Consider the following 8,001-nt stretch of genomic DNA (forward strand, 5'->3'; position numbering starts at 1 on the left):
AGTTCTTTTATTAACTCTTTCTCTTCCCAATAATGATATTTGCCCTAATTTTGGTGCCTTCATCTCAGAGCACAAGCAAAGAAGAGAAAGACTGGCGACCCGTCTTCCACTCCTAAGACGACTGAGGTCTTAGGCACGAGCGCCCCTGTCCCAGAGCTTGATGAGGACCAAGTGGCGGCTCATGATGTTCTTGTGGATGACATTCCCGGTGTCCGGGATGACTCGCTAGCATCTTGAAGGAAAGTGCTGACAATGTTAAGTCGTCGAGCCCTCCCAAGGTGAGTGAGGATCCAGATGTCATCATAATCACTGGTGCTGGCTACTCCAAACCTGTGGTGGCGGTGTTATCTAAGCACACCTCAAAAGAATCTCATCCTTCCACCGAACAAGATGTCAGTAAGTTGAAACTTCCCCAGTATGAGAAGCTGGAATTTGATCAACTCTGCTCTGGCTTCGCGAGTCGCCTGGAGACGAGTTATGAAATGAACAAAAGCTTGATCCACTTGATGAAAGTTAAACATGAGGTATGTCTATTATGTATTCTCTTCCACCCATTAGCCTTCCAATAGACTAGCCTTTGCTTCATGAAATAATTTTTGTTGCAATGTATATTTGGCCCGTATCTGTCCATAGCCCCCAAGGGTCGGGTTACCTTTTGAAAGATAAGTCGGGTCTTGTATATATTGAAATCTTGAACCTGTAGCCTCCAAGGGTCGGGTTATCTTTTGAAAGATAAGTCGGGTCTTGTATATATTGAAATCTTGAACCTGTAGCTTCCAAGGGTCGGGTCATCTTTTGAAACATGAGCCAGGTCTTTGTAGTTAAAGAAAAAGTTCAGACTATAGTCCTCAAGGGCCGGGTCATCTTCTGAAAGACGAGTCGGGTCTTGTAGTTAAAGAAAACTTCAACCTGTAGCCCCCAAGGTCCGGGTCATCTTTTGAAATATGAGTCGGGTCTTATAGTTAAAAAAACTTCAACCTGCAGCCCCCAATGGCCGGGTCATCTTTTGAAAGATGAGACGGGTCTTGTAGTTAAAGAAAACTTCAACATGTAGCCCCCAAGGGCCAGGTCATGTTTTGAAAGATGAGCCGGGTCTTATAGTTAAAGAACTTCAACTTGTAGCCCCCAAGGGCCGGGTCATCTTTTGAAAGATGAGCCGGGTCTTGTAATTAAATAAAACTTCAACCTGTAGCCCCCAAGGGCCGGGTCATCTTTTGAAAGATGATCCGGGTCTTGTAGTTAAAGAAAACTTCAACCTGTAGCCCCCAAGGGTCGGGTCATCTTTCGAAAGATGAGTCGGGTCTTGTACTTTGTATGACTTTGAATAACATCATGCATTAGCCCCCAAGTGTCAGGAATATTACTTGCAATAGTTTTGAGACTTGTCTCCCCAAATCTTGTTTTGCAGCAATCTATGACTCAGGTCGAGTCATCCCTAGCCGACTTAAGGAAAAATTTAGCCGAACAGCAGAATGCTCGGTCTGAGTCGGAGAGGAAGTATCATGTGGTGCTGGCTGAATTGGAGAGAATGAAGGCTGATCACCAGAAGCTCGAAAAGAAAGCCAAAGCTGACCAAGCCACCCTCCTGAAGTGGGCCGAGCAAGCCGAGGAGAAACTGGAAGCTGCCCAGCAAGAGCTCTCCGGCTTGAAACAACACATCTCCAACATGACTCAAGCCATGTTTGCTAAGGATCAATTTTCCTTCATCGAAAAAGAATCAGTCCATTTTGTCAATACTAACAAACACGGATTTATCCATGGTAGGCCTACGAGCCGCCAATCTCCAAGACGACTGTATGCTGAAGCTAAAGGCGATGTATACCTTCACCGAACAGTTGTATACAAGAGACATACTGACAATAAAAGCAGTGATGGGAAACAAAGAGCCAGTTAAGTCCATCAAGAGCATGCTTGGCTTCCTGTCTACATTGCCTCCTCAAGTGGAGGAGCTGAAGAGGTAAGCCGCCCGGAAGGGAGTCCTGAATACCCTAAGCCGGTGCCTGGCCTAAGCTCCCAAATTGAAACCAGAGGAGGTAACTACGGGCTATCCAGAACTGAAAGACGACGGGTCGGAGTTCACCAAAGATGACTATCATCGAGTAATCAAGGAGTCCCGCTTTGCGGTGACTCAACTAGCAGCCAGCTTGGACTTAAACAAATACCAAGCTACGTATGATGATAATAACAAGACGGTGACTCCTCCATCGTATGAAACTACCAGTCTGACTCCTCGCCGACCCAAAAATCCCTTTGACTTCGGAGCAGATCTGTCTTCCTACCTTGATGATGAAGATGAGTTCGTCGCCTTAGCCAAGTATAACTTGAAACTGGGCGATGATACGTCCATTTTGCATCATGTTTTCATGTTGATATTTATCGCTTCTTGGTCTATTATTTCACTTCATGGTGCTATTCTTATGCATTTTCTTTCTTATTTTGCAAGGTTTACATGAAGAGGGAGAATACCGGCAACTGGGATTCTGGCCTGAAATTGGAACAAAGTTGAGATACCTATTCTACGCAACTCCAAACGCCGTAAAAATCAACAAGGATTTTTTTCCCAATTTATAAAAAATACTGGGCCAAAGAAGTGCCAGAGGGGCACCAGGGGGTGCCCACAAGCCTGCACGGCGCGGCCACCCCCAGGCCACGCCATGTGGTCTTTTGGGCAGCCCACTAGCCCACTCTCCCCCCTCTTTTGCTATATGAAGGGTTTCGTCCAGGAAAAAATCAGGGAGGAGATTTTTCGTGGTTTCACCGCCGCCACGAGGCGGAACTCGAGCAGAACCAATCTAGAGCTCCGGCAGGACGATCCTGCCGGGGAAACTTCTCTCCCGGAGGGGGAAATCGTCGCCATCGTCATCACCAACACTCCTCTCATCGGAGGGGACTTGTCACCATCAACATCTTCATCAGCACCATCTCATCTCCAAACCCTAGTTCATCTCTTGTAACCAATCTCCGTCTCGCGACTCCGATTAGTACTTGTAAGGTTGCTAGTAGTGTTGATTACTCTTTGTAGTTGATGCTAGTTGGATTATTTGGTGGAAGAGTTTATGTTCAGATCCTTGATGCTACTCATTACCTCTCTGGTCATGAATATGATTATGCTTTGTGAGTAGTTACTTTTGTTCCTGAGGACATGGGATAAGTCATGCTAATAGTAGTCATGTGAATTTGGTATTCGTTCAGTAATTTGATATGTTGTTTGTTGTTTTTCCTCTAGTGGTGTTATGTGAATGTCGACTACATAACACTTCACCATTATTTGGGCCTAGAGGAAGGCATTGGGAAGTAGTAAGTAGATGATGGGTTGCTAGAGTGACAGAAGCTAAAACCCTAGTTTATGTGTTGCTTCGTAAGGGGCTGATTTGGATCCACTAGTTTAATGCTATGGTTAGACTTTGTCTTAATTCTTGTTTCGTAGTTGCGGATGCTTCCGAGAGGGGTTAATCATAAGTGGGATGCTTGTCCATGTAAGGGCAGTACCCAAGTGCCGGTCCACCCACATATCAACCTATCAAAGTAACGAACGTGAATCATGTGAACATGATGAAAACTAGCATGACAGAAATTCCCGTGTGTCCTCGGGAGCATTTTTCCTCCTATAAGACTTTGTCCAGGCTTGTCCCTTGCTACAAAAGGGATTGGGCCACTTTGCTGCACCGTTGCTACTTTTTTTACTTGTTGCTTGCTACGAATCATCTCGCCACACAATCACTTGTTACAGACAATTTCAGTGCCTGCAGATTTTTCCTTGCTAAAAACCACTTGTTAGATCCTTCTGCTCCTCGTTGGGTTCGACACTCTTACTTATCGAAAGGACTACGATTGATCACCTATACTTGTGGGTCATCAAGACTCTTTTCTGGCGCCATTGTCGGGGAGTGAAGCGCCTTTGGTAAGTGGAACTTGGTAAGGAAACATTCATATAGTGTGCTGAAATTTATTGTCACTTGTCACTATGGATACTAATCCTTTGAGGGGCTTGTTCGGGGTATCTTCACCTCGAACGGAAGCACAAAGAGTTGCTCCTCAACTTGCTGCACCTACTGAAAATATTTTCTTTGAATTTCCTTCGGGTATGCTTGAGAAACTACTGGCTAATCCTTTTACAGGAGATGGAACATCACATCCAGACATGCATCTGATCTATGTAGATAAAGTTTGTGGTTTATTTAAGCTTGCAGGTGTGCCCGAGGATGAGGTCAAGAAGAAGGTCTTTCCTTTATCTTTGAAGGATAAGTCGTTCACGTGGTATAGGCTATGTGATGATACTGGATCATGGGACTACAATCGGTTGAAATTCGAATTTCATCAAAAGTTTTATCCTATGCATTTAGTACATCGTGATCGAAGTTATATTTATAATTTTTGGCCTTGTGACTGAGAAAGCATCGCTCAAGCTTGGGGGAGGCTTAAATCAATGCTATATTCATGCCCCAATCACGAGCTCTCGAGAGAAATTATCATTCAGAACTTCTATGCTCGGCTTTCTCATGATGATCGCACCATGCTTGACACTTCTTGTACCGGTTCTTTTATGAAGAGAGATATTGACTTCAAATGGAATTTATTGGAGAGAATTAAACGCAACTCTGAAGATTGGGAGCTTGAAGAAGGTAAGGAATCAGGTATGAATTTCACTTTTGATTGCGTTAAATCCTTTGTTGAGACAAATACTTTTTGTGACTTTAGCGCTAAGTATGGACTTGACTCTGAGATAGTAGCTTCATTGTGTGAATCTTTTGCTGCTCATATTGATCTCCCCTTTAGATATCATCCTCCTTTAGAAGTCAATGTAGTTAAACCCACTCAAGTTGAAGAGAGAGTCATTGCCTATAATGATCATGTGGTTCCTAGTGCTTACATTGAGAAACCACCTTTCCCTGTTAGGATAAAGGATCATTCTAAAGCTTCAATTGTCATACGTAGAGGCTATATTAGAACACCTACACCCCCTGAGAAAATTAGAGTTGAACCTAGCATTGCTATTATCAAAGATCTTCTGTCCGACGATGTTGATGGACATGATATTCACTTCTGTGAAGATGCTGCTAGAATTGCTAAACCTCATGCTAGAGACAAACGTAGGCCTGTTGCTGGCATGCCTGTGGTTTCTGTTAAGATAGGAGATCATTGTTATCATGGTTTATGTGACGTGGGTGCTAGTGTTAGTGCAATACCTCAATCCTTATACGATGAAATCAAAGATGAGATTGCACCTGTTGAGATAGAGCCTATTGATGTCACTATTCAGCTTGCCAATAGAGATACTATCTTCCCTGTGGGAATTGTTAGGGATGTTAAAGTCTTGTGTGGTAAAACGAAGTATCCTGTTGATTTCCTCGTTCTTCCTACCGCACAAGATAGCTTTTGTCGCATCATATTTGGCAGACCCTTCCTCAATACTGTCAATGCTCATATTGATTGTGAGAAGCAAATTGTCACTGTTGGCTTTGAAGGTGTGTCACATGAGTTCAATTTCTCCAAGTTTGGTAGAAAACCTCATGAAAAAGAATTGCCTAGTAGGGATGAAACTATTGCCCTAGCTTCTATTGTCGTGCCTCCTACTGATCCCTGAGAGCAATACTTGCTTGAGCATGAAAATGATATGCATATGGATGAAAGGGATGAGATAGATAGAGTTGTTTTAGAACAATATCCTATTCTTAAGAATAACTTGCATGTTGAATTTCTTGGGGATCCACCTCCACCAAGGGGTGATCCTGTGTTCGAGCTTAAACAGTTGCCTGATACTCTAAAGTATGCCTATCTTGATGAAAAGGAGATATATCATGTCATAATTAGTGCTAGCCTCTCAGAGCTTGAAGAAAAGAAGTTACTAAAAACTCTGAGGAAGCACCGTGCTGCTATTGGATATACTCTTGATGATCTTAAGGGCATTAGTCCTACTCTATGCCAGCACAAGATTAAAACTGATCATGATTTCAAACCAGTCGTTGATCATCAAAGGAGATTAAATCCTAAGATGAAAGAAGTAGTGAGAAAAGAAATAGTAAAGCTCCTGGAAGCGGGTATTATCTATCTTGTTGCTCATAGCGATTGGGTGAGTCCGGTGCATTGCGTTCCGAAGAAGGGAGGCATTACCGTTGTCCCTAATGATAAGTATGAGTTGATCCCACAGAGGATTATTACTCGCTATTGGATGGTGATTGATTTTAGGAAGCTGAATAAAGCCACTAGGAAAGATCATTACCCTTTGCCTTTTATCGACCAAATGCTAGAAAGACTGTCTAAACACACACACTTTTGCTTTCTAGACGGTTATTCTGGTTTCTCCCAAATACTAGTTGCACAATCTGATCAGGAGAAAACCACTTTCACCTGCCCTTTCGGTACCTTTGCTTATAGACGTATGCCTTTTGGCTTATATAATTCACCTGCCACCTTTCAAAGATGTATGATGGCTATATTCTCTGACTTTTGTGAAAAGATTGTTGAGGTTTTCATGGATGACTTCTCCGTTTATGGGTCTTCCTTTGATGATTGCCTCAGCAACCTTGAACGAGTTTTGCAGAGATGTAAAGACACCAATCTTGTCTTGAATTGGGAGAAGTGCCACTTTATGGTTAATGAAGGCATCATCTTAGGACATAAAATTTCTGAAAGAGGTAATGAAGTCGATATAAGGCTAAGGTTGATGCAATCGAGAAAATGCCATACCCCACAGATATCAAAGGTATAATAAGTTTCCTTGGTGATGCTTGTTTCTATAGAAGGTTCATTAAAGACTCCTCTAAGACTTCTAGGCCTCTTACCAATCTCTTGCAAAAGGACATTCCTTTTGTTTTTGATGATGATTGTGAAGAAGCCTTCGAAATACTTAAGAGGGCTTTGATAACTGCACTTATTGTTCAACCACCTGATTGGAACTTACCTTTTGAAATTATGTGTGATGCTAGTGATTATGCTGTTGGTGTTGTTCTAGGGCAAAGAGTTGATAGGAAGTTGAATGTTATTCACTATGCTAGTAAAACTCTAGACAGTGCCCAGAGAAACTATGCTACTACGGAGATGGAGTTTTTAGCAGTCGTGTTTGCATGTGAAAAGTTCAGGTCTTACATAGTTGATTCCAAAGTCACTATTCACATTGATCATGCTGCCATTAAGTACCTCATGGAGAAGAAGGACGCTAAACCTAGACTTATCAGATGGGTTCTCTTGCTACAAGAATTTGATTTGCACGTTGTCGACAAAAAGGGTGATGATAACCCAGTAGCAGATAACTTGTCTAGGTTGGAGAACGTTCTTGATGACCCACAACCTATGGATGATAGCTTTCCCGATGAGCAATTGAATGTCATCAATGCTTCACGTAGTGCACCGTGGTATGCTGATTATGCAAACTATATCATTGCCAAATATATACCACCTAGTTTCACGTACCAGCAAAAGAAGAAATTCTTCTCTGACTTGAGACACTACTTTTGGGATGATCCTCACCTTTATAAGGAAGGAGTAGATGGTGTTATTAGACGCTGTGTACCTCAACATGAACAGGGACAGATCCTACAGATGTGTCACTCCGAGGCCTATGGAGGACACCATGCGGGAGATAGAACTGCACACAATGTATTGCAATCAGGTTTTTATTGGCCCACTCTCTTCAAGGATGCCCATAAGTTTGTCTTGTCTTGTGACGAATATCAAAGAATAGGTAATATTAGCAAACGTGAGGAAATGCCTATGAACTATTCACTTGTCATTGAACCATTTGATGTTTGGGGCTTTGATTATATGGGACCTTTTCCAAAATCCAATGGGTATACTCACATCTTAGTTGCTGTTGATTACGTCAATAAGTGGGTAGAAGCTATCCCCACTAGTAGTGCTGATCACAACACCTCTATCAAGATGCTGCAAGAAGTTACCTTCCCTAGATTTGGAGTCCCTAGATATCTAATGACCGACGGTGGTTCACACTTCATTCATGGTGCTTTCCGTAAAACGCTTGCTAAGTACGATGTCAACCATAGA

Source organism: Hordeum vulgare, chromosome 1H, assembly GCF_904849725.1.
Source record: "Hordeum vulgare subsp. vulgare chromosome 1H, MorexV3_pseudomolecules_assembly, whole genome shotgun sequence".
In the NCBI taxonomy this organism is placed as follows: domain Eukaryota; kingdom Viridiplantae; phylum Streptophyta; class Magnoliopsida; order Poales; family Poaceae; genus Hordeum; species Hordeum vulgare.